Genomic DNA, 7,166 nt, shown 5'->3' with positions numbered 1-7,166 from the left:
TTTAAAAGAACAACTTTAGTTGCACCTAAATGCATTAGTTTCTATGACACACTCAAAGCTAAAATGATGAGTTGATAATTATTTGCTTTGAAAGATTAAACTAAAAATCTGTCCAAATCGTCTAGTCTGTGATAGTAACTGAATACCTTTGCACGTAGTTGTTAGACAGAGCAGTTTTTAATAAGTCTGTTTCACTATTTTCTGTTGTGATGCATGTCAAAGTTTTCAGAAAAATCTTTTGCATGTTGTTTGTTTTTGTAGACAGCAGCAGAATTTATATGCAAATGTGATATCGTGAAGACGTGTCTGCTGCCTCTCTGCTGTGTGATGTCCAAAAAGACCTTCCCTTTCTGCTGCTAAACTGAGCCGCAAGTCTTTTTGATTTTTTTGTTGAGTCAAGTCAAAGGACATGATTCACGACTGAAGTCCACATCATGTGACTCAAGTCTGCACCTCTTTTTTTAAAGCTGCTCACGGCTGCAGATTCAGTGCTTGAACTTAATTTCATATTAAAAAATCCCTTCAGAACCAAAGGCTGATGTTTATTAATTTTCAAACCCTCAACTGTGTGATGCAGCTGAACTGTGTAAGGTGTCACAACCGCTGGAGCATTGGAAGAGTTATGAATATCTCAACAGGCGTGTCTGCAGAGCATAAATGTGGGTTGCTCTGCATGGCAGGCAGTTTATATTGCTAGCAGCCAGATGTTTGCGCCTCACATTGTTGGAGTGCATTCTGAAGAAAATCACTAAGGCGTTGCAATGGGGGAAGTGACTTTTAGTGTGAATGATGAGGAAAAGGCCCTTGAGAACCAGCACCACAAACATAGTTTTTGTTGTACTTTCTTGGTGATATGTGTCACATAGGATCCTCTTGGGCCCTGTATGGCAGACAGATTAACATGGATTGCAAGATTTCAGGCAGTAGGATACACATAGTTGGTAAATTCTGAGCCAAAGAGCGATGTGCAAATACAACAAATATGTAAAATGTGTGAAGCTGCATATGACTGCCAAACAACACAGAAGCAAATTAAGCATTCATGTGAAAAAAAAACATCATATTCACTTATTGTAAAAAGGCTAAATGTTGTACATTGTTACAGCCAGTTTATTTATTTCCAGCTACAAGTAATGCATGATGTAGAAAAGGGTTCTTAGTTTTAAATGTACCTTCACTGGTGTCAACGGGAAGGACAAAATATCACAACATGCATTATAATGTTCCTGAATGTGTTGTTTCCTGCAGCCCTGTTGTATTAGACTACATTAGTTTAAGAAAAGGGCACCAAATGAACAACAAAAAGTCCAAGTGTTATTTGTGTGTGAACATTTTCAGCCCACTCAGAACTGCACAAGATGTTCAGGATGCAGGTGACTGCAGATCATTTGGCATTTACCAAAGCTGTGCTTATATTTGGTACACCCAGCTCAAGCCATGCAGAAACCACATTCAGCTGCAAATCAAGCTCTATATGAATTTATGCATATCAAGAGCTTTTATTTCCTGTGTTTTGCCCGCCTTTATTTTGCATGATTTAATTTTAGTGTCACCTGAATACATTAACTCCTGTACACACCAGGATCAGGTGGATGGTTTGTATTTTGTGTTTGCAAGCTGTTGTGTGCCCTCTTTAATACCGTTTATGAGGCAAGGCCCCATTCCAGAGAGATGATTTCTCCTCCCATGCCATTTTAATGCACTATATTCAGATCAGAATACAGGAGATATTTGCTTCTTTGTGTCTGTCTTTTAACTAAATAAATGTGATGGGTTTTTTTTTTTTGTTTTTTTTATGAGGAGGTTTGATAGCTTCTCTTTGGAGATTTGCTGTCCTGCCTGCATGGAAACTTTTTTTTTGTGGTGATATGAAGACGCAGTAAACAAGAGACCAAATTAGCCTCAATGCATCCTTGTTTGAAACTGTGCAGCTGGTGTAGAGTCATAGTGAGAATATAACTCAGTCACACATACATTGCAAGTGTTTCACAACAGTTTAACTGCTGCATCAAGCCTGTTTCTGTGTTTAGGCTAAACTTCATGACTATTCCTGAGGTAATGATAGAGAAGTTATGCAACTTGAATGCTTCTTATCATAGGCCCACATATGTAGTGATGTTGATGCACTGTGCCACTGAACTCTCTACAACTGTAGCTTATGTCTGATTGCAGGAGGCCACAGGTTTATGGAGCCACATGGAGTGTTTGTCTCTTCAGTTTGTTTTTTTGTGTGTAAGCATTTGTTTGACCTCACTGGGAGGGTCAATGCAATAGAGCAAATGCCTGCAAGTAAAATGACCTTGACCCTGCAAGGATGTTTTATGTAACCAAGCATTCATCATCTTGTGCATGTTATCGCCTCTGTTAGAAGCCCTGTTTTCTCTCTTACTGCTTGCTTACAAAGATGTAGCTTTTTGCTGCTGCATTTACTGCAATTATCAGTGACACGGTCATCTCACTTATAGTGAAGCCAAAAACTATTTCACAAAAATAGTTTGGTTTATGACTGCAATCAAGCAACCATGCAGTTAAGGAAAGATCTTCACGGGTCATCCAGAATGTAAAAATGTGGATATTCCCTTCTTTGAACTTTTTGTTTGTCATCCTGTGTCACATTTAAATGTTTTTAAAATGGAAATTGAATTACTGTCATGTGGACGTCTGCATTTTTTGGCTGCAAGCCCAGAAAAAATGACTAAATTCTTTTTCACTTACATAAAAAAAATTCCCAAACTTAATATCCTTCGCCTGCTTTGCATGTAGTTTTCGCATCGTGTTACACAACTGATAAAAACATTGCAGAACCCTTTCCAAATAGTCAGCATGCTTATCTAGTTTGTGTAATTGAACCGAAATTGGACAGCGATAACTGGTCAGCTTTTTAAGTGCTCATTACAGTACAAAGGTCCAACCATTCTTTTACATCATATGAAAGGAAATAGCCTTTGTCCCTCCCGCTGCATGTTTCTATTTATAGACTTATCATCTGCATGCTCTCTGATCATAGTGGCTCAGGCCTTGCATCGCTCATTGCCTCAGGCCCGTCGGCCAAATGACTACTCTTTCTGCTCTTTCTTTCTCCTCCTCCATCTATCATTCTATCTTAGACAAACATCTCAGCACCATCACCACAGCCAGCCCCTGACCGATGGCTGTTTTGCCACAGATCAGCAGTTACGCAATCTGCGCTGTAGAATAAAAGCGTTAAGACTATCTTAGAAATTTAGGTCATAAAATCAACCAAGAAGGAGCTTTGCTGATTGCACCAGTCTGATGTTAGGATTTTAGTTTTGTGCTTGTTGGTTCTAAATAAGTATAAGGTGAGCATACCACCCGACACTATATTCCACTTATTTATTAGATTTGCTTCTTTGCATTAAACAGTTTCTTCATTACTTTATGTACAACAATTTTAGAATAAAATGGAACTAGCAGCTTCTTCTTTGTGGTCGTCTTAGTCGCAGCAATGTCCACCTCAAAATCTTCTCATTTCCTATTTCCTTTGTTTGCTTGAATATTACTTGGCTGTTGACAGAGAACTTCCACTTGTGATAAGTGAGAACAGAAATTATTAATAAAGTTGGGGCTTTATTGTTGTGGAATAAAAGCAATGACGTGCATTCTTCAATCTACGGTCAAGGAAGGAATGCATGTCATGAAATGTAAGGTCTCAATCTCCTGCTTCAGTCATTTTCCTCTTTTTTTTTTTTTTCTTTGACACGACTGACAAACAAAATATCAGCAACATATGTTTTCTGCTTCCTCACCCACAGCAGGCTGTCTCAGAGTGATAGCCCCCCAATCAAAGTGATGTTCTCAGGAAATAACCCAAATGCTTTCAATATGTGACTGAATTGTGGTTGTTTCTTTTTACATGAGGCCTCTCTGTCAGTCCCATCGCAGTTACAGTCTCGTCATAAAACCGTTAATAGTCTGGAGCAGTGGAGCCAGAAGAGTGAGGACAGACACGCAAATTACAGTCATTTACTGTCTTTTATTTCTTCATCATTTGATCTTTGCTTAACAATAAACGTTGTGATCTCTTAAGATCACAGCTTATCTGCACTCAATAAAGAAAATTTGTAATTTAGAGAGCGTATTGTAAAGTTTTAGCCTTCTTGTTGGAAAAAATATTAAACCGCTCTCCCTGCATTTTGTTTTTAACATCTAATTAAACTGTGGTATAGTTTTGGCCCATGCTTGCAGAAAGTCACAGCCCAGCTCCAACGTGCTCATGTGGCTCCAGCACGATCGCTAATGAAGAAAGCTAATGAGCGACGAGGGAAGACGGATTGCAGATTTGTAGAGTTGTTTATCTTGTTGACACTGACTACCTTCCTCCCATCTGCCAAAACCCTCCACCTCCCATCTTCCCCATACATCTTTTAGGCCAAAGGTCATTACTGTGTTCTGCTTTCCGACATTTTTTTTGCTCCACATATAATCGAGGTTAGGCCTGTTAACGCCATTCTAGTGTAACTGCACAAAGGCCAAAAGTCAACAAAAACATTTTGCATTTTTCTGTCAACAGACCCAGAATCAGGTCTTTGTAAAAGGTAAAATCTTCTCTTAAATACACATCGAACCATAAAGGTCATGTCACCATTGAGAGAGAGACGCTTAAACCCTGAGCTGTTAAAGCCAATTATGAGGCCAAGATTCAGAAATCCAGCGTCCGTGCTCACAGTGAACAAAGGTCACGTCGATTTAGCGTTAGCATGCTCGGATTGGTTTTAAGCAACACCTCATGTCCACCTGGCTAATTTCGTCCTATGACAATAATGAAAAGACACTCCTGACTCCTCTTACGTGACTTCACACGCGCAATTCAAAATTTTCCCCTCCAGCCCATGGCCTGATGTGTTGTAGACACTGACACAAACAGCCTTAGTCACTGAAATAACACGTTTCCCTCGACCATCCCTCCCTCCCGCAATGCATTTTCCGATGCATCCTGTGTGTCAGAGATGGTGACGTTGGCTACCAGAGAAATACCAATGAGTTAACTGTCTGGAAAAGTTCCTTAAGGGTGAGGTGGGGTGTGCCCACAACAAGGGCTGAGCCTGTGTATCCATTGTGTTGTAAACCAAACATACAAGTACATGATGCAATGTTTGGTATTTGTTACTACAATATCTATTATTTATAGAGCTCAGTTTAAATTCACGTGTTATTGAACAAAGCAAACAGTGAAAATTGACCCCGTCCATTTGCCTGTTTTAATATTTTTCCACAGCAGACGACGAATATTTCTGCACCTGCGAACACGCAGAGATGCCGTACATCTGCTGATCCATATCGCAGCTTTAATGCAGGACACTCGTGTGGTATCATTGGCAGTATGACACATAGTGAAACCTCTGTAACCCTGACCTGAAACCTTTGATGTTGCTAGACTTCAAACCGTCAGTCGCCAGCGCACATTTCTTTCTTTTGCTCAGAGAGTCTCAGATGTGTTGGGCAGCCGTCACACACACTCAAACCACTCCTTGTGCCTCCTCTTTATGTTTGTTGCCTTCTCGTAGTGGCATGTTTGTGTAGTTAGTCTTCTGTGCAGGACGTGAAAAGGTCATGTAGCTCAGGTCCTGCCTGTCTGATGACGCCTGGACGTTGTTCTTCCTGGATGATACACTTAGTGTGTTTGTAATCTGTAATTTATAGATTTTGTATACAGCAAATCTGTCGTACTGGTTTTCTGTACACATCTATTGACATGTATGAAGAAGTATCCCTCCTCAGTTGGTCTTCTGGAGTATTTTTCCCCTGTTATTTGTGGAGTTTTTTTCTTTCCTTTATCTGAATTGTACAAAACGGAGGGTGTGACTGTATGTGCTGTGCAGATTCTAATAAATTGGAATTCACTTCAGTCTAAAAGTTCTTCCACAGCCATCATGCTTAATCTTGATTTTTATGTTTTGCGGCAACATGTAGAAGTATTTTTTAAGGGACCAGGCCTGATGACTGCCTTCAGATTTATTTCTTCTATTTTTAATTTAGGTTTATAAAGACAGTAGTCACCCTGTCAGCTTTCACCATCCAGCTTTGATGTGTCACATCTCTTTAAATGATATCTGTTACAGCCATGCTTATCTCAGCATGTGTGATGAGCGTATGATGTACACATGTTCACAGCTTGGATGTTTTCAAGGGCATACACGGCTTGACAATATAATGTCAACAGAGGATGAAACAGGTTTTGAAGCTATTAAATCTTCTAACCTTTTGAAATCATTTAGAGCAGCTGAATCATCAATGCAAATTATCTAGGAGCTGGAATTGTCTGAGATCTCTGTTAGCAGTTAGATCTGGGTCTATAGTGTACATGGAGACCACCAATATGACTCTTTTTCCCCTTTCCACCCGTGCAGTCACCCATCTGTGTCCCCTCGCACGTCCTGCTTCCTCCGTCTGCCCACAGAGCTGACGGCTGTTCACGTAAGAGGCTTAAAGGTAGGAAACTATTCAACCATCATTTGCCGATTCTTTCTTGTGGTCCAGCCTCGTTTTCTGTGGCACAAGCGTTAGAACCTGGATCGTTTTCTGCGTCCGGCCCCGCTCATCTGGAATCCCTCCAGGTTCCCCGGGTCCTCTAGTTCCTCTGCCTTCCCGGCATGGCGTTTCCTCGGTATAGCGGCTGTCACATGCCCCTCCACCTCTTGTGCCACATGACAGCACCATGTCGCTGTGGCATATGTCCTCCATGAGACCTCCAGGATCTCATGCGGGGTTGAAGGATGAGTGAGCGGTGCTGCTACATTTAGATGTGCCATGTAGGATGCAAAAATCCAAAGAGAAGAATGGTTTTTCTGCTTCATTCAGTTTTATCAAATATTTATGTGCACGCTGGTTAACTGGTGAGGAAAAATCCCACCAGGGTGAAACACAGACACCACCACCACGTAAAAAAACACGCCATAGAGCCACAGAAAGTCAAGGAAACCCGAGGCGCGGGGGGGGCAGAGATGTGTGTTTGTGTGTATGTGAGTTTGAATGGGCTCAAATAAAACAACCATATCCGTGGCCATGGCAACTGGCGAACTTAAGCTAATTCATACTCTCAAACAGCGGGTCTCTAACAACAAACATCCTCCCTATAAATATGCAAAACCAGGCCGATCTTCTCTTGTGGGTGGGCAGCAGGGAAGCGCTGCGACAGACCACCCACC

This window comes from Stegastes partitus, unplaced genomic scaffold (genome assembly GCF_000690725.1).
Source record: "Stegastes partitus isolate 25-593 unplaced genomic scaffold, Stegastes_partitus-1.0.2 Scaffold11, whole genome shotgun sequence".
In the NCBI taxonomy this organism is placed as follows: Eukaryota; Metazoa; Chordata; class Actinopteri; family Pomacentridae; genus Stegastes; species Stegastes partitus.
The sequence above is the reverse complement of the archived record's forward strand: the minus strand, read 5'-3'. Positions refer to the sequence as shown.